Genomic DNA, 20,641 nt, shown 5'->3' with positions numbered 1-20,641 from the left:
TTTCCAAGGTGCGGCCTGCTGGTTTCTCTGAGCTAGAACCACCCGGCTTGAGCCGCTCCCGAATTCCTGTCCCTCAGGAACTGTGTGAACTAATAAGTGCTCAGTGTTGTTTTTAGCTCCCAACCTCTGTGGGACTCGGTTATGCAATGACAGAGAAACTGACAAGCCCAGAGTGGCTGAAGAGGAAGGAGAGGGAGCAGAGTCAGGGCAGGGCTGCACAGGTGTGTGGGACAGACTCAACAGGCCTGCAGGCCTCTAGAAAACGATGACTTCCAGGCATGTCCAGCCTGTGTAGCAGGGTAGCTATGATGCAGCCCAACACAGTTGCTGATCAAAATATCATGCCACTATGTCCAAAAGGTTAGTCTTTGTAGGCTCCTGTAAGAGCCTACAAAGCCTTGAGGTTCAATAGAAGGGCACAGTACCCCAACAGAGAGTGAACTGGGAGGAAAAAAGAAAGGGAGAAACAAGAATAGGTGTGTGTGTGTGTGTGTGTGTGTGTGTGTGTGTGTGTGTGTGTGTCCTGCTTCAGCATCCCTGTGAGAGACCTTGACCTGACTTGGGGAGGAGATCTGGGGGTGGCAGTGCAGATTTCTGGCACCACTGTGGAAAGAAAAGGAGAGAGGTGACAATAGGGTCTACTGTTCACGCTCAGGGCATCAACCAGCTGGTGGCTCCCAACTAGAAGAAGGTCTGAGTAGGATGGAGACCTCAGTCAGCATGTCCAGGGCCATGAGGGGTAAGCCAGAACTGGGTGTGGAAAAGCTTTTGAGATGCTCAGCAGCCTTGATGAATGAACAACAGGCCACATGACAGAGGAGAGCTGAGGGACATCAGGGGGAGGAGAAAAGGGGCTCCCAGGGGTCTGAGGGGAAGAGCCAAGTTGGAAGCAAGTAAGCCAGGCCCAGACATGCGAAGACCAAGTGGGCTTCTGGCACTTGTCTGCTTCCCTCTCCCCCAGAATTGGGCTTATACACACACACCACCATACTTGCTTTGTTGTTGTCGTTTGTTTGTTTTTAAACATGAGTTCTGGGAATTGAATTCAGATCAACTGAAAGCACTTAGGTGCTTTCTTTTTTCTTTTCTTTCTAATTAATTTTTTTTTAGACTGCCATATATAGCAATGGTTTTTGTTATGGCATTTTTCACACACACACACACCTGTTTGTTCTAATTCATACCGCCTGTGTAACTCCTGGTCATCCTTTAGGTCAATGTGAAGATGATGCTTCCTCAAGGAATCCCCTTCAGTGTCCACACTTATGTCATGGTCCCTATGGCCGATGTGTTTGCTTCAGGCCAGGTGAGCTGTGTTCAGCCGTCATGTTTTCAATCGTGAATCGGGGCTTAGCGGGGAGTATGAGTTGTGTTGAAGGTGGTGGTTGAGAGCCAGGATCCAGGCATGTTCCCAGAACACCTGGGTTGGACATATTTTCGCACTAATTGAAGGTGAGGGGCTCCTAACGCAGTGTTCCGTTGGTCTGAGAAGGTGCTTTATAATTTAGGCAGCAGTTGCTGCGCAGACCCGTAGCTGGTCAAAGTGATGAGGACAAGTGACTCAGCCCTAAATGGGATGTTTCGACCCACCTCTCCGGGGCTCAGGGAAGACTAGAGAGGAGGAAGAGAACGTAAAAGCCCGAGGAAGGGGTGGAGTGCCCGCAGCACTGTCTGCAGGGCCTGGAACGGCGGTTGCGTTCTTGAATTCCCAGCAGCTACGATTCCCTACACAAGACCTGCGGAAGCCGGGGCCCACCTGTAATCCATCTCCCTGCAGGTCTGCAGGTGGTCGATGGTTGGTTGTTGGGAGAGGGAGGAACATTTTCTTCAGGGTGCAGCCACTGGCAAGGTGCCGACGCCCATGCATTCTTACAAGCATGCTCCTGTAAGGATCCTCATGAAGACTCGTTACACACGCCCTCCAACAGACTCGCCTCTCCTAGAAGGCCCCAAGTGACGGAAATAGGATTGCACAGAAAACAAGCCAAGTTCGGAATGTGAACTTCCTAGGCTTTCTTAGGGGCATTTGAAGAGCCCAGTGGCCAGATGGGCACAAGACTAGTTGCTGGGGGTGAGGGCCGGGGAAGTGTGAGGTCCACCACCCTGATTTTAGTGTGCCTTGAGGAACTGGGAGACGAGGTAGCACATGGCCACGAGGAAGGTGAACATCAGACTCTTAGAAACCCCATCCTTATTTACTTTCACCGTGACCCTACTCAAATCTCCAGTACCTATAACATTAGCATCTCCCCAGAGAGACCAACTTCAGTGACTGCTAATGTTGTAAAAATGGTTTTATGTTTTTGAAATGTGTGTGTATGCGTGTGTGAGAGTGTATGCCAGTGCTCACGGAGGCCAGAAGAGGGTGTTAGATCCTCTGCGGCTGGAGTTGCCAGCAGCTGTGAACTGTGAGAGCTGGGATCTAAGCTCGGCTACTCTCCAAGAGCAGCAAGCACCCTTAACTGCTGAGCCATCTTTTCAGTCCCCCTTCCATGACTTGGAATGGTCACCGAAGGGTGTTGGACAAGGGATTTCTTACAAGTGATTGTGGGCTCTGCTGTCTCTTAGTTCCTTTCCCTGCTTCCATAGATCTGGCCTAGGGCAGGTGCTGTGGAGTGAATGAATCGGTGAGTGGATTCATGAATTGGTTACTATAAGAGAGAAGCCACATTCACAGATTGGCATTTCCGGTCCACTGAGAAGGCAGCCGCTGTGTCACTGTGCACAGGACCTCATCAAGTTAATGGTGAAGCCTCTTCCTCCTGTCATGATGTGGGAAGGAGTTAAGATGGTCAGATGGCCTTTTGAAGCAAGGATTGGCTACTATGATTACCAGAAAGAAGCCTGCTTATAAGCATATGAGCCGGGGTGTCATCCATGGCTACCAGATGTGACTTTAATAAGGTACAATGCCCTCAAAGTGCAGGGCAGCAGGTGATGACTCACTTTATGTCCTGGTATAGAGAAAATCCTTCAGTTCTACAAGTCATAACAGAAGGCCAGAGAGCAGCCAACAGGGTGGGCTGCAAGGTGCTCACAGGGCAATAGCCAGCCCAGAGAGGATGGCCTGTGGGGCGTGGCAAGAGTGCATAGGGGCTCTCACCTCCAGGCCTGCTCCTCCAGGTCGGCTCCAATGCTGGAATTCAGCCTCTAGGGCATCAGGTCTGCTTTCTAGAGGAGGTACAGCCAGGGCCAAGCCTGTTTTCTCTGATTCAGAGCCTGCTCTGTCCCCTGGGCAGATAGACTTAGATAGACAGGGTAGAGCCTCTTGGTGTCCCATAGTCAGACAAGATATGAGTGGAGAAACCAGCAGGTACAGGGGGAGGAAGGCAATGGGGGCCAAGCAACTTGAGACCATGAGGACTTCACCTGGGGGGAAGCGGGTGGTGATAATGGAAAAGAGAGAATGTGGAGCCAGAAAGAGTAGAGAGACAGGCTGGAAAACGTCTGGTGACTTAAAACTGCCTGTAACTCCAAACCCAGGGGATCTTACGCCCTCTTCTGGCCTCGCAGGCACCTGCATTCACATACCACACACAGATGCACAAGCATACATATAATTTTAAACAATAATGCAACAAATAAAAAAATTGAGAAATAGAAGAACGAGGACAAAAACCAACTACTGAACTGCAGGAGATGAGGGCGGGTAGACAGGTGTTACACACAGGGTTAGATGGAGCACAGTGATAAGTATTTCTTAGGTCAGCAGGGTGGGACCCTGTGGACCCTGAACTAGAATAGAAGGCATTTTGAAAAGAGAATAAAATTGGAAACATAATCTTCCTACTTCTTTCCTTAGTTGCTTGTTTATTTATTAGATAGGGTTTCACATAGCCCAGGGTGGCTTTGAACTTGCTTTATAACCAAGGTTGACCTCGAACCTCTGATCCTCCATCTACTCAGGGAAGAGGTTTGTGTATGCTACAAAGCACTATTACTGATGGAACCACATCCTGAGCCTCTGTCTGAGCCTTTTAAAGATGCAGCAATCCAGTGAACTGGTTATACACAGGAGAGAGTTGACAAAAGAGTTCAGAAATAGATGTCTGGGTACATGCGTGCTCAGTTTATTTTCAGTCTAAGTACAAAGAGAATTTGTCAAAATGATATTCTTTTCGAGATGGCTAATCTTGGCTGTTCACTTGACACACCTGGGAAGAGGGAACCTCGATGGAATAAGTGCCTTCACCAGACTGGCATGTGGATATGTTTGTGGGGGCATTTTGGTGATTGCTAATGGAAGTAGGCCCACTGTGGGTGGCGCCAGTCCTAGGCTGGTGGCCTGGTGTCTAGGAGGAAGGTAATTTAATATGGGCCTGGGGGCAAGTCAGTAAGCAGTGTTCCTTTGTGTTTTTTGTTTCCTACATGCTTCTATCTTGGCATCCCTTGATGACGCACTGTGAGCTAAAAGTGCAAGATGAAATAAACTCTCTTACCTAGTTGTCTTTTATCATAGTTTTTATCACAGAGACAAGAAAGAAATTCAAACATCTTTGATGGTTCTAACAACTGGGCATACACATACAAAAATTGTATGTATATGTGTACATACATGTGACATGGATGTGCTTGTGTGTGGAGCCAGAGGTTAACACTGAGCGTCTTCCTCAGTCACTCCCCACTTTATTTCCTGAGACAGTGCTTCTCACTGAACCTGGAACGCACCAATTCAGTTATGCTGGCTGACCAGTGAGCTCCAGGAATTCACCTGTTTTGCTCCCCCCACCATTAGGATTAAAGTGTTAGATGGGTGTGGTGGTACATGCCTTTGATCCCAACACTTGGGAGGCAGAGGCAGAGGCAGAGGCAGGGGGACCTCTGTGAGTTCGAGGCCAGCCTAGTCTACAGAGGAAGCTCCAGGAGAGCAGGGCTACACAGAGAAACACTGTCTCAAAAAACCAAGAAAGAAAGAAAAAAGAAAGAAAGAAAAAGAAAAAGAAAGAAAGAAAGGGAAAAAGAAAGAAAGAGAGAGAAAGAGAGAGAGAGAGAAAGGAGGGAGGAAAGGAGATTGCAGATGTTGGCTGTCATGCCTAGCTTTTACCTGAGTGCTGGAGATTTGACTCAGGTCCTCATGCTTGGGCAGTGGGCACTTTACCAACCTAGTCTCTCCTTTCCTTCAGCAAAACAAAACAAACAGAAATCCCCACAAATACCTTTTTTTTAAAGTTTTTAATTTTATTTATTTATTTGCATGTAGAGGGACATAGATCAGAGAATGAATTGTAGGAGTTGGTTTTCTCCTTCCATTTGTCCTTGATGGATTCCCAGCAATCAAGGAGTCCATAAACATACTCTGGTACACTGTCCAGTACCAACAGACGGGGCTAAGGGCCAGGAAGATGGCTCAGTGGGTAAAGATGATTGCTGTACAAGCCTGATGACCTGAGTTCAACTCCTGAACCCACATAAACGGGGAAGGTACGAGAGAATGAACTCCCCAGTGTTCTCTGACCACTGCACACTTGCTGTGGCATGTACACACTGCACACACTCACATCATATACTACATATCCACACATACACACTACACACATATACATACACCCACCACACACTATACACACACCACACACATGTACACTACACAAACACTCTATACACACATACACACACTGCACACACATATACACACACCACACACACACACAGACACACACAGACACACACACACACGCACTACACAATGATATTTGCAAAAATAAAACCATTAGGACAGAAAGCCAATCAGGGTGATGGGATTTTGTGGGGTGGGGCTGTTGAGTGGTGTGATGGTTAATGTTAATTGTCAGCTTGACAGATCAGAATCGCCCAGCAAATGGGCCTTCTGGGCATGCCTGAGTGGGAAGACCTTTTTCCAGCGTGGATTCTGGACTGTATCTATAGAGAAAGGGAGCTAAGCAAGATCATGCATGCATTCCTCTGTTTCCAGGATGTGCATGCAGTGTGGCCAGCTGCTGCAAGCTCCTGCCACCTTGACTCTCCCACCGTGGCCTGCATCCTGACCTGTAAGCAAAACAAAGCCCTTCTCCCTTAGGTTGCCTTTGTCAGAAGGTTTTATCATAGCCACGGAAAAACGGACTGAGACAGTTGGGTTCCTGTGAAACCACAGGATACCACAAAGGGGAATTTTATTCAAACTGTACAACATCACCAGCTGAGGGGAACATAAGATGAACTGTGGAATGTGGCCAGTGACTCAAACCTCGTGTCGAGTGACACAGCCACAGGGAAGGAGGCAGGACGCGGAGCTGAGCTGGGTAACTCTGGGACGCAGCGCTTCCTTTGGCTTCCACACACTAAGCCGAACTACTGCGCAGAGACATTGTCTCGGACTCTGTAGATCTGTTTCCCACACAGGTCCAGACGGTTTAACTCTGTTTGTACCTCAGTGTTGAACAAATAGTGTAGGTAATGACGGCCACGTTTCCTCAGAGAAGGAAAGCACAAATTATCAAAGAGAAAATGCTCGAACGCTCGTGGCGGTGTTGCACCGTGCGTGCGCACACGCATGCACACATTCAATTCAGGTACATGTGTACGCATGGTCTGGGACACACACCCACGCTTCCTCATTCTGCCTTCTGGGAGGGCCTAGAGGCTGTGACATTCCACAGCACTGGTCACGTGTAGCTTGTAGTTCTTGGCTTCTATGTCATTAAACAAACAAACAAACAAACAAACAAAAAAAGAACTAGTGTTTCACAGAGAAGCGACTGAGTCCAGAGTTACGGCAGAGAAGATAGAACAATGGAAAAAGGAAAGGTGCCTCTGGAAAGAGCGCAGTGGGGCTGGGGAGAAGGCTCAGTGGGCAAAATGTTGCCATGCATGCATGAAAATGTGAGTTTAGATCCTACCGTGGATACAGGAGGAAAGAGGAAACTCCAGTAGTCTGTAATCCCAGCCCTGGGGAGGCAGGTAGGCTGGATGGCCCACCAACCTAGCCGAATCAAGGAGGAGGTTCAGTGAGAGGCCCTGTCTCAAAAATAAGGTGGGGAGCGCTAGAGGAAGACATTCAAAAGTGACCTTTGGCCTCATATGTCCCCTCAGCACCAACGTGGGAGTGAAGAGGAAACTTCTAGTTCCAGGAGGACGAAGCAAGTGTAAGTTCGCAACTTTTTCTGTGAAAGACAACTAAAGGCAAACTATGTGTGTAAATACGAAGCCTGAAGTGTGGAGATGAGGAGGCAGATCGGTGAGGGACCTCAACACAACATGCTGGGGAGTTTCCTGAGGTGTTTTTCCTTGTCTCATGTATCTCAAAAAGATAACAAAGATAAACAAGCTTCCAGCTCAGAAACAGGGACAGATGACAATGAATGAACAAATGACTGCGTATACATAGAAGCCTACTCTCTGTAGGGGAAATGCTGGGAAAGGGATACTCAACCCCACAGAGAAGAACGGTGCTCACCCTGCTGCCTGTTAACAGGACCAGTGGCCTTTTGCCTATAATTCTTTTTCCTTTCTTTCTTTCTTTCTTTGAGAAGGTCTTGTGCACCCAGCCTGGCCTTGAACTTACTATGTAGCCAAGGATGACCACAACCTGATCCCCCCTGCTCTGTCTCCCAAATGCTTGGACAGCAGGTCTACAACCCCTCACCTGGGTTTCGTGGTGCTGAGGGTTGAATCAGGGGCTCCGTGAACGCACACCCCTGAGCTTTCCATTATTGCAAGGCTCCTAAGCAGGTACCTCAACACTCTTGCGTGGTACAGGTGCGATGAGCGGGACATTAATCCCTGCCCAGCCCTGGTGAGGAATCCCTCCCCTCAGCCCCTCCCTCACATTGCAGCGGTGTCAGTTGAGGCGTTTTGGTAAATCAGGACTCACACTGCAGTCCAAGGACTCTTCTCAGAGCCAGTAAAGGCCACACAGGAGCCAGAATTCCCACCTGTCTCAGCACCTGGGAGGAATCTCACCTAACTGGGAACCACTGGAGGCTGAGCGGGAGCCTGGCTTCTATTTCCATTGACAGTGACAAGGCAGTGCCTCACCCCATGTCCCTGTCAAACCAAATAGCCACAAAAACATTGCACTTGACAATTACAAACACACTTGAAACAAAAAGTATCAAGCCTCAGCAAAAACAAACAGAAAAACTCACCAAAGAAATAAAGGGGGGAAAAAAGAACGGAACAAACATTTAGAACTGGAAAAAAAATAATTGAAAGAAAAATCTCAGTGTATGGGCTCAAAAGCAGAGTGCAGGTAATGGAGAAAAGGATCAGTGAAACCTGCAGATAGAACTGCCCTGAATACTGGAGAAAAACAAAACAGACTAAGCAACAACAAAACCCAAAACAACAGCAACAGCAACCAAACCTAAACTCAAAACCAAACCAACAACATCCAAACCAAACCAGAAGGACAGCAGCAGTAAGATTGTCCCCAGGGTCTGCGGGGCTATGGAAAGATCAAACATATGTGCTCCTGGAGTTCCAGGAAAAGAGGAGGGTAGAGGTGAAAACATGCAAGGAGGGGGAGATGACTCTGGTAGAACTAGGGTTTGGTTCTCCAGACATTCACGTAAACGTTAGGAAAGCATGGTACTCTTCTTGTAATTCTAGCCTGGGAAGGTGGAGGCAAGCTGGCAGCAGGAACAGCCTTATCAGTAAGCTCTGGGTTTGACTGAAAGAGCAGAGCAGGTCTCCCAACATTACCAAGAGAGTAAGAGACCTTGGGAACACTCAGTCCTGAAAGGGTATCTCCATCAAACCCCTCCTCTGAGGACTCGAGGAACCCCGTGGAAGAGGAGGAGGAAAGAGTGTAAGAGCCAGGGGGGATGGAGGACACAAAGAAAACAAGGTCCTCTAAATCAACATGATCAAAGCTCGTATGAACCCACAGAGACTGAGGCAGCATGCACAGGGCCTTCACCTGTCTGCACCAGACTGGGTCCTAGAGCTAAAAGGAAAAGTGAACACATGCCTGCATGCCTGACCCAGAAGTTATCTCCAGTTGATATGAGAAATTGATATTATTCTCCAAAGGACTCTCACTGGGGAAACAAACTACTCTTAAGGGTAGGCTGTGCGTCCAGCAGTCGATGGCCAACAGAAAACAAATTCAATGGCGTCTTTGGAGATTCCTTGTCTCAAAATGTCCTGTCAGAGTCTCTCTCAAGTTTTACCTTATTTTTATTTTATTTATATTCTTATTGTCTCTCTCTCTTTTAATTTTAATTTTAATTTTTTTTTTTTTTACCTTACAGGTTCTTTGCTTTCAGTTTAGTGTTTTTATGGAATTCCTGAGTGTTGGAGCAAATGGATTTGTGTTTCTTGTGCCTTCTCTTAGGCTCTTTTCCTTCTGTTAATTTTGTCCAATTTTAATGTGTTAGTCTTGCTTTTATCTTATTATATTACATTTTACTATTATATCATAGAGGTCTGTTTGTTTTCTAATGAGATACAGAAATAGGAGAGGAGGGATTGAGAGAAGTAGAGGGAGGTGAAATCATAATCAAGATATATCATGTAACTGGAAAAAAATTATTTTCAATAAAAGAGAAAAGGAAAGAAAGATCCTGCTGCCTCAATGAGTAAGGAAGAATGATGGAGGGTAATCCCTAAAATCAGCCTTGGGCCTTCATAATCACGAGCACACATGTGTACCTTCACACATGTGAAAACGACACACACACACACTGAGAAAAGAAAATATATACAAAGAAAAATTGTGACTCAAACTGCCTGTGTTTGGCAAGAAACACGATATCATAGAACTAAGATGAGGGGTCCATGCTGTGAACTGAATGTTTCTGTTCCCCTAAATTCATATCTTGAAGTCCAACCCATACTTGCAATGGTTAGTGCATTTGGGGGTGGAGTAACAGAGATGATATGAAGAACCAGGTTGGAACCCTCAAATGAGATAAGCAGAGCACCCACCTTTCACAATATTTATTTGTGTGTATGTGTGTCTCTTGTGTGTACACACTCCTGCTTTGGAGCTAGAGTTCTAGGTGGTGCTGGGAACTGAATTCTGGTCTGGTTAAGAGTGTCAAGCTCTTAACGACTAGGGCACCTCTGGGTCTGAGATTAGCATCCTTCTGAGAGTTCTGGGTGCTTCCTCCGTCGAGAAGCCTGTGAAGGCAGAGTGAGACCGCTTTCCAGCAAGGGAAGCATCCCTCAACAGTCCTGGAGTCTGCGGTGCTTTGATCTTGGACTTCTCAGCCTTCAGAACTGTGACAAATAAATATTTATTGTTTAAACCACTTAGACTGTGATATTCTGTTATACCACCCTGAGCTGTGACAATTCCAAGTGGGGGAAAAAAGCACAAATACATCTACGCCAACTATAATTAAGTTATGATTATACTTCTGTCAACTAGAGACTGAGAAAAAAAATCTTGAAAGCAGCCAAAGAAAATTAGGAAACACAAATTCAAATAACAGCAGACTTCTCATTAGAGACCTTAAAAGCCAGAAGAAAGTGACAAGGTATTTCCAGTGCCAAAAGAGAATTGTCAGCTCCTAATTCTGTATCCCACGAGTGTATCCTTTAAGAATAAAGGGAAGGGCTGGAAGATGGCTCAGTGGGTAAGAGCACTTGCTTTGCAAGAATGAGATCCTGAGGTCAAATCCCAGCACACACATAAAAAGGTGGGTATTGACTGTGCTGTCTGTAACCTCAGTACTGAGGGGCAGAGGCAGGGTACTGAGAACTCTGGCCAGCCAGCCTCGCTGAACAGTGAGCTTCTAGTTCAGAGAGAGACCTTGTCTCAAGGCAATTAGGTAGAGAGAGCCATAGACAAAGACACCAAATGTCCTCCTCTGTCCACATATACATGCATGGGTGTGCGCATTCGCACAGTGACATACATGTATCACACACATATATAAGCATACAAGACCATATACAGGCACTCAACACCACCCCCCGACACCCACGCACACAATTTAAAAATTCTGTGCATATATGTACGCGCCTGAGTGTATATCTGTGCACCACCTGTGTGCAGGTGTCTGCAGAGGACAGAAGGGGACTTGGATCTGTTGGAACTGGAGTTTCAGGTGGTTGTGAAAAGCCTAATGTAGATTCTGGGAGCCCAACCCAGGTCTTCTACAAGAGCAGCAAGTGCTCTCAACCATCGGGCCATCTCTCTAGGTCTCACACATACACAGATAAAAAGAATAATGAAAAGAATAAAGGGGAAATCAAAACAATTTCCCCGCAAAGGAAAACTTAGATTTATTGTTAACATATTAATGAAAGAACATCAAAGAAACTTTTATGGACAGAAAGAAACAAGGAAGGAACTAGAAGAGTGAGAAATAAAAGGACTGAGAGTAAGCAAAATATGGGTAAATACAATACTCTTTTCTGTGTTTTCTAAATTATGCCTGACAACAGAAGCAAAATTATAGTGCTGATTGGTGTGATTTCAAATGATGTCTGCAGAGGAAACACAAGGAAAGTATAAGCAGGACATAAAATACATCTTTGTGTTCAATAAAATAGATAAAATGATGACATAAGATTTTATGTCTATAAAATTTCATATCTAGAGAAACCACTAAAATTGCTATGCAATAACATACACTCAGAAACACTAGAGATAAACTAGAGTGGATTTTTCTAAAAAAGATCTTTAAAAATGTGCTAGTAATTCACATAAACTAACGGAAAGGAAAATACATAAATGAGAAGCAAAAAACAAACAAAAAAGGCAATGAAGCCCTAAGTGTTTATTGGTACATTAAATATAAAACACATAAAAACATCAATTAAAAGACAGAGATTGGCAAACATAACTGAATGATGGGCTGGCTACACAAAAGCTTCCCCTCATGAAAATTACAAATGTACATTGAAAAAGAAAAGACGAGGAAACATTTTATAGAAATATTAATCAATAAATGAAGTGGGTGGAGAATGTAACTTAGTGTTCACGAAGCCCTCAGTTCAATCGCTGCAACTACTAAAAACAGTGTGTGTTTATGTTATATTCAGTAGACTTCACATCAATGATAATTGCCAGCAATGGAGAGGAGCATTACATACTGACAAAGCTAATCGACAAAGAACATACAGCAGTCTCAAATATGTACCTACCAAGCCTCAGAGTGGCCAAACAGGTGAGGCAAAACCTGCTAGCACTGAAGAGATAGAGAAATATATTATGATAAGTAAAGATTTCAACATCCCTTGTTTAACAATTGATAGGACAACTAGACAAACAAAAAACAAACAAACAAAAACAACAACAAAAAAACCTGTCAGAACTTGACACCATCAACCTATAAGATTCAACTGGCAAATATAGATACTACAACCAATGAGCAGAATTCTCCTCTCCTCTTGGTTTCCCTCCCATCCCTTCCTCTTCTTTCTAGCCCTTGTCTTCCCTCTCTCCCCCTTCCCTTTGTTATTTCATCTCCTTTACAACTCAAAGTTATTTATAGTTGTGTAGGTCAGATAATCTGGCATGGGTCTCAGCACCATTGTAGGTTATTAATGCTGGTTTCCAGAAGTGAATTGGGTCTTACAGAAGAAAGTTATCTTTTGAGATATGGGCTTGCTGTAGAAGACTGAGTGACCTTCCACATACTCTTATTATCTGCCTCATCATGTGACCTCTTTTTCCTCATCATCCAGCATGATGTCATTACCATGTTCATGTAGGCAGAAGATCTTTACCAGAGAACAAATAGATGGGGGTTTTCAATTTTGGACTTTCTGTCACCCTTGTGTACAAAGTTCCTTGCTTCAGCTCTTTGTTGCAGCAACTAAAAAATGAACTACGGCAGCTCTCTAGGTTCCTGTCCATTCACATGCCCATAGCTCCTGGGTGACAATGAGATCAGCTGCTCCAGGTTCAGCCCTTCATGGATCTTTGGGCAAGGAAGGGGCAGCTCTGGGGTATTTCTGTGTTTTGGGTTCTTAATGGGCACATTCTCAACCCATCTTCCCAGTTCTTCAAAGACTGGACTTGTTCGTGCCTATTCATGGAGGTGGAGATGGAGACACAGAGACATGAAATAACCTGACCATTGTGAGGGCCGGAACCAGGAGCCAGGTGACTTGACACAGAGTCTAAGCTCTTCCCCAGATGTGGTCTTATCTTAGAAATTCAAAGCCTAACTAACCAAGAGCAGGAGAGACTATCACCAGATCCCAAGGACCAGGTACAGGGCTAGGCCTGCCTAAATCCTTCTGATGGTAACCTTGTCTTCTGGATATCCTGCAAGCTTTGCATCTTATAGAAGTAATCAAATGAGAAGCAAGGGCTGGTTGACATCAGGTCTTATTCCTTCTCCGGTTCAAAAGTCAAGATGGCCTCAGGGGGATAAACTCCCTTCTGCATTCTGGTTAAGCTGCTTCAGAGCAAAATGGTTTTGTTTGGCCTCTGGACATCATTCCTGAGAAATGAGGACTATAGAGTGTGCATACTATGCAAACTTACTGTCTCTGATAACTGGCCAATTTTGGCCAAGATCCAGGAACTGGTATGTTGTGGGTTTCCAGTCTGAGCTGGTCTCAGCTGCCCTGGGTGGAGGCTTTTAGCTGGGCTGGATTCTTGGGCCTTGATTTAATACATACCAACATGTTTGGGTCAATTGCAAAAACAGAGATGAACATCCCTGCACTGCTGTTCCAGCCACCAGCCTAATGGTATTAACCACGGTGATGTAATAGTGCGACACACATGTGCCAAGATGCTCTGGGTCACCTTCCACTGGCTGTGAGCAGGCGCTGTGGCTGCCCAACAGAGGACAGGGTTTACATGAAAACCAGAACAGCTGAAAGGGAACCACATGGATGCTCAGGCTGCGTGCCTCTCCATCAGTGTGCACTGCATGTCAGGGAGAAGCTGACATGGAGCTAGGTGTGGCTGGACTTCAGTAATAAGCATGTGTGAGGTGAACATAGGAGGGGGCTCCCTGCTTCTTGATATATGTCTCTCCTTTATATCATTGAGTTCGACTTCCCTGCAGCAGAAATCCCTTCACTGGCATCTCTAGCAGATTGTAACTCCTTGACTCTCCCCAGGGACAGGCACTCCCCCTAACCACACCCTTCCTACCTCAACAGCTCTGATCTTCAGGAAGGACAGACGTTTGTTACTGGAAACAGAGCTCTACCGGTCCGCTCTGGGGAAGGGTCTGGGTCTGGCTTTGGCCTCGGTTAAGTTTGAGCTGTACCATCTCCTTTTCCTCTGAGTCTTTATGGGACCTTGAGAAGAGCCTGCTATTGAGGCGAGTCTGGGCCCTAGACACAGGAGGGAAACTGGAGGAAAACTGTATGCATAGTCACCATGGGAAAAAAAAAAGGTCTGGGGACGGTGGAGATGCTCAGTGGGCAAAAATGCTTGCTGTGTAAGCATGACGATTTGAGCTTGAAGGCAGGGCAGTCAAGGTGGCTCAGCGGGTAAAGGCATTCATGGCTAAGCCTGCTGACACGAGCTCCACCCCTGGAACCCACCTGGCAGGAGGAGCTGTCTTCTGGAAGTTTTTCTCAAACCTTCATACATACACTAGCAAACAAATACTTTCTTTTTACAAAAACACACAATAAGTAACAAATAAACACTTTTTAAAAAAGTGTCCTAGCAGGCATGGTAGAGAGGCAGAGACGGGAAGATCCCTGGGCTCCTTGCCAGACAGTCTAGGTGAATCAGTGAGCTCTAGATTCAGTTAAAGAGACCCTGTCTCAAAATATAAGGTGGAGAGTAATTGAGGAAGACATATGATGTCACGCTCTGGCCTCTACATAAATGCACACACATACACACAGGTAGGGGGACACCAAGATTGTTCAGAGGGTAAATATGCCTTACCCCAAACCTGATGGCCTGAATTTGATCCCCAGGACCCACAAAACAAGGAGAAAACTGGGTCCTACAAACTGTCCTTTGAACTCTAAAGGCATGCTGTGGCATGCACGTGTGTGCAATAAATAAAACAAAAAAGGAGAAAATTTTAGCGTTTCAGATACTCTCCTGTCCTCTGGCAGCTTTTGTGGTCAGCCTGGCTCTCCAGTGTGGCCCGCATCATAGCCGCAGGTGGGAGAAAGGCCTGCTATAGCCTTTCGTGAGCTCCGGTGGGACTTTGTGCTTCATTGGCTTTGTCTAGGCTTTGGGTCTGTCTCTGGTAAGCTGGACAGTGTGCTTGTACTGGGTGGTAAGGAAAATAAATGGGTATCCTCCCAAGTTCTGTGACTGTGGTGGTCTGTATGAAAATGGCCCCCATGGGCTTATAGGCAGTGGCATTATTGGAGGGTGGCCCTGTCGTAAGAAATGTGTTTTTGGCGGGGGTGGGGTGGGGGTGGGGGTGGGGTGGGGTGCTTTGAGGTTTCAGAAGCTCAAGCCAGGCCCAGTGGTTCACTGTCTCTTCCTGCTGCCTGCTGGTTCAGATGCAGAACTCTCAGCTACCTCTCCAGGACCATGTCTTTCTGCATGCCACCATGCTTCCTGCTATGACAATAATGGACTAAACCTCTGAAAGTGTAGGCCAGCCCCAGTGAAATGTTTTCCTTTATAAGAGTTACCATGGTCCTGGTGTTTCTTCACAACAATAAAACCCTAACTAAGACAGACTGTTTCTGGGGAGACATGAACAAAGGTCTCTCTCACCCCTGATAGGACATTGACGACAGACCAAAGAAACAAGTCTACCCAAGACTAGATTCGTGAAGCAGTGACAAGTCACATACAGGAGCATGGGTGACTCATAGGCAGATGCATCATTGAACAGTTCACTCCAGCATGGTGACACCTAAGAAAAGCATCCTCCTCGGGGCTTTCTGGTCAACTTGCAGGCATCTCTATAGGTCAGAGAGTCTTCACTTGTCAGCAATTGTTACTGCTTTCATAACCTCAGGGAGGAGCCTTTCGAATTTTGTAATTTTCCTAAACTTCCTTAGCCATTTAATGTTCTGGGTTTTTTGTCAGTTTGCTTGCTTGCTTTTGTTTGTTTGTTTGTTTGTTTGTTTTTGCTTTGTTTCGTTCTGCCTCTGTCCTGCTCCCCCCCCCTCTGCCACCCCTAGTCCTAGAGAAAGATTTCAGTTAGGAGGAAAACAGCTTCATGCATGACATGTGGGAAGTAGGTGGAGAGAGACAGGCCTCAGGGCAGCAGCATGAAAGGCCCAGTCATGCTCACCTAAGACCCTGGTGCCTGGAAGCTGCACCACCAAATGAAGGGCACACCTCAGCAGGAGGCTGAGGTGCTGGGTGTGGGCATCCAGTGAGCAACAGGTTGAAACTGCTCAGATTAGTATGACCCCGGGCCTGTAATGTCACCACTTATCACAGCCTAGCCCAGGAGATTTCCTGGAGCATGGTGGTTGGGTACCAGAGCACCTGTCACACAGACTGCTGACCCCATATGGGTCAGAGGTTGGCCTCCATCCTGTTCTGTGCAATGAAGGCTTATAAACCCTGGCTGTGACGGCCCCATGCTTAAAGAATACCTATTCATCCATTATTTTTCTTGCATGAGTTGTGTATGCGTGGATGTAGGGTGTGCCTCTTACCTACGAGTGCTCGTGGAGAGGCCAGAGGTCCACATCAGATGCCTTCCTCTGTTATCTCTGCTTTATTTCTCTGAGACAGGGTCTGATTTAGCTGGACTAGCTGGCCAGAGAACTCTAGCAATCTTTCCTCTTCCGGCTGGGGATACTGACACATTTCTGGCTTCTGTTGGGTTCTGGGGATCTGAATTCAGGCAAGAGCAGCAAGCTCTTAACCCATGGAGCTCTCTTCCCAGCCCCAAGAGCATGTATTGGTTGTTGAGTTGATAAGAACATCATGTATGTCCCAGAGAGAATGAGTGCTGGCCTGGGACTACAGAGCAATGTAGGGCAGAGCTGAAGGAACTAAGGTACATTCAAAGGGTGAGGCCTTCATAGTCTGTCCCCTTTGAAGGGGACACACACACACATATGGGAGGGACCTAGCATAGTGTTGATCCGCCCTCTCTGTTCAGCTGTTTAAACATTCTAGAATGCATGAAACAGCATGGCCACAGGTGGGGATGGCTGGCTCTCCCCTGCTGACCCTCACTACCAAACTGGGGCCTCGAATACAGAAATTAAGCCATTGGTTCCTGCTGGACCCACATCTGAAGAGTAAGAGGTCAGGGTGGGCCTCTGATTTTCCTTCCAGCTGCCATCTATAGGTAGACAGCATGATACATGCTATGCCACTGTGCCAGGCTTCCCCATTCTGGCTCAGCTGGCAGTTGGGTGAACAAGAGATCCATGGGAAGCAAAGGGAGGGAGGCAGGCTCGGGAGGGCAGGACCACCGGAGCCTTTATCCCTGAAACTGCAGCAGGCACCAGGCCCCCTCCTTGCCCCCAGAGTAAGCTGACTAGCCCAGCTCTGGAGCCTGCAACCTCAAAGGTCTGGCCCATCAAGGAGCCCTCTCCAACAAGGTTAGGGACAATGTGGCCTGTTTACCTGTCAGGCGGTCCGCTTTCTTTCTATCTCGGAGGAGAAGAACTCCTGCGGAGCTGCTAATCCCAGAGTCAACAGTCGACCTAGCTGAGTGGCTTCCCTGGAGGTGGGTATCTAACTAGGCCCCAACTGTGCAAACAGACCCTGCAGCCTGAGCTCCCGCGGGGGCGGGGCCTGAAGCGGCTAGTCCTGCTTGCCGGCTTGCCAGCCCCCCTTGCTTCCTTTGTGATTTTCCCATTGAAATGGGAGGAAGCTCAAAGACAGCTTAGAAAAGGTCAAAGCCAATCTGCAGGGCCAAGGGTCGGGGAGGAGAGCTGGAAAGCTGGCTGGTTGTTTGTCATGACTGCTCCAAGTACTAGGAGGGTGGCAGAGACTAGCAGAAGCACCCATTTGAGCCTCAGTTTCCTCATTTGTACAGAAGGAATGTCTGGGGTCAAGGATGTACCTCAGAGGTTAGAGAGTTTCCTTATGCATCAGGCCCTAGGTTTGATTGTCAGCACCACATAAACCAAGCATGGTGGTACACTCTTCTGACCCCAGCACTTGGAAGGCAGGAAGATCAGAGGTTCGAAGTCACCCTCAGCTATGTAGTGAGTTTGAAGTCAACCTGGGCTACATTAGTTTCTATTCAACAACAAGAGGAACTATATGCCTCTCTGTTAGTGCTGGAAATAGTGCGGAGTGCCCTGTGTAAGTAACAGTGACTGACGAGAGACTAGCACTTAGATGCTCACTGCCTGGGAGGCAGGCAGATAGAGGAGAGCCATGGGTAGGGAACAAAGGTACTGAATTTTCAAGATGGCCAGCTTCTCCCTCAATCTCCTGACTTGAGGCAAAAGCTGGTAGCTCTTATCTCCCACTAGCAGGCTCCTGATGTTTAAGGACATGTCACAGACCAAACAGCTCCTGACCAATCAACCATTCTGTATTCAAACCCTAAATGAGGGGAAGGAACTCTTTCAGAGATTTAAGCCCCAAGGCCTCAAGAAGAGAAGGATGGGCTTTTTCTGCTGTGTGTCTGCTGCATGCATCTGAGTCCTCACCCCAGCTGATCCTGGCTGTGCTGCTTGAGGTTTCTCTGCTGCTGCCCATTGCCCTCCAGATATCTTCCCTGCCCTTTTATTCTTTAACCAGCAGAGAAAAGGAACCTGATCAAGATTCCCAGATGGGGCTTTGCAGAACCGCTGTCCCCTGTTTCTGCTTGCTGCAGCCATGGTCAAAGCCACCATGTTCTTTACCATGGCCAGCCCTTGGGCTGTCTCCTTCGAGCTGTTTGCAGACAAAGTTCCAAAGACAGCAGGTAAGTCTTGTGCTCTGAGCACTGGAGAGAAAGCATTTGGATAAAAGGGTTTCTCCCTTTCACAGAATTATTCCAGGATTCATGTGCCAGGGTGGTGACTTCACACGCCATAATGGCACTGGTGGCAGGTCCATCTACAGGGAGAAATTTGAGGATGAGAACTTCATCCTCAAGCATACAGGTCCTGGCATCTTGTCCATGGCAAATGCTGGACCAAACACAAACGGTTCCCAGCTCTTAAATCTGCACTGCCAAGGCTGAGCGGCTGGATGGCGAGCATGTGGCCTTTGGGAAGGTGAAAGAGGGCATGAACATCGTGGAAGCCATGGAGCATTTTGGGTCCAAGAATGGCAAGACCAGCAAGAAGATCACACTTTCTGACTGTGGACAACTCTAACGCTTTTGACTTACGGGCATCTCACCCACCAGACCACTCCCTCTGTAGTTCAGGAGAGCACCCCCATCCCATTTGCTCAGGGTGCCTGTGATCTCTGCTCTCACTGAACTTCTTTGGGTTCCATATTTTCCTCATTCCCCTCTAAGTCTACTTGGATTGCAGAGTTAAGTTTATGATTAGGAATAAAAAGTAAATTAAAAAAAAGATTCCTAGATTGTATCCGGAGGGAGACTGAATTATGAAAGCTTCGAATCTATTGTAACCTGCTTAAACGCCATCCCCTCCATTGAGACCTACTTTAGCTCTTAGCACAACTATAGCCCCTCTGTTAACACCTGCTGTTGCCTTTAGCATATCAGAAGTCATTTTGCCTCCAAGTTTTCATTTTGATCATAATGTGAAATTAAGTTCAAGTTCTCAGGCCCTATGAGCCTGAGACCAGGGTACAATTCAATAGTTCCATACTTGCTGCTTAGAATAAAACAATAGGTTATAAATTTATGTTCTGCTTTAGTTAAAGATAAATGTATGTCCTCTTATGTTCCTTTCTCCCATAACGGTGGGGAACTGGAAAGCCCCCAAGCCTATATCCTCGCCAATCAGCTTAAAATGCTTTGTCTAGCAACTAGATACAATACACTTAGAACAAAACTGATTATGTTTCACTAGTCAAAATGATGTAATGCTGCCCCCTCCTCACTCTCTACACCGGGTTACCTGGTTGCTACCTGGTTAAGGTTTTTCATATAAAAAGCCTGCCTTAGAAACAGACCAGTGTCACAGTCTGGCTCCTGAGCTCAGATTGGGACTCTGACTGGTCAGTGTTTGTTCACAGTGTTCAGTAAACTTCCATCAATCCGAGTCTGGTATTCGAATGGTCAGTTTGCGGCTATTCCTGAGCCCATAACAGAATCAATTGCCAGCACAGAGATAGAGGGTCCTAAATAGAGCAGGAGCGGCTAGGTCGAAGGGATGGACTCAGTGGCTGAGACAAGGGGATGGACTCAGATGAGAGTGGATGGCTCCTGTCAGGGACACAGTGACACCAAGCACGCTGGGAGCCCACCTCGCCCGGCAGAGCTGCTACCTGTGGGAAAGGAGCAGGCCCTCCGCTTCCTAGCCCCAGGGTCTCAGAAGCACACTGTGTAGCTGTCCTTCAGCTTCCCAGCCTGAGCATGAGCAGGTCAGACAAAAGGGCTTGTGAGTGTGAAAAGAGGTTGAGACAGAGCACAGTAGTTCCTACATAGAAAGCACATTCTTGGGACCATTGAGATGACTCGGTAGGCTCCCTCCTGATGACCTGAGTTTGATCTCCTAGGACCCTCATGGCAAAAGGAGAGAACTGAGCCCCTCAAATTGTCCTCTGACTTCCACATGTACCCCCCATATGTGTGTGTGTCATCTGTTTTTTCTCTCTCTCTGTCTCTGCCTCTCTCTCACACACATAATGCAATTAGAAAAAAAAAAAAAAGAAACATATTGATTTAGCATTAAATCCTTCTCCCTGGGGCTAAAACGTGTTTGATCGAGACAAGGTCTCACTGTG

The 20,641-nt window shown here is 46.8% G+C and overlaps 1 pseudogene; it reads left to right on the top strand.

Moving 5' to 3' along the window:
• Window positions 1-146: 146 nt before the first annotated feature.
• Window positions 147-19,095, top strand: LOC129673411 (peptidyl-prolyl cis-trans isomerase A-like; annotated as a pseudogene).
• Window positions 19,096-20,641: the final 1,546 nt, after the last annotated feature.

Source organism: Psammomys obesus, unplaced genomic scaffold, assembly GCF_907164565.1.
Source record: "Psammomys obesus unplaced genomic scaffold, mPsaObe1.curated_primary_1811, whole genome shotgun sequence".
NCBI classification, from domain to species: Eukaryota; Metazoa; Chordata; class Mammalia; order Rodentia; family Muridae; genus Psammomys; species Psammomys obesus.
The sequence above is the reverse complement of the archived record's forward strand: the minus strand, read 5'-3'. Positions and strand labels throughout refer to the sequence as shown.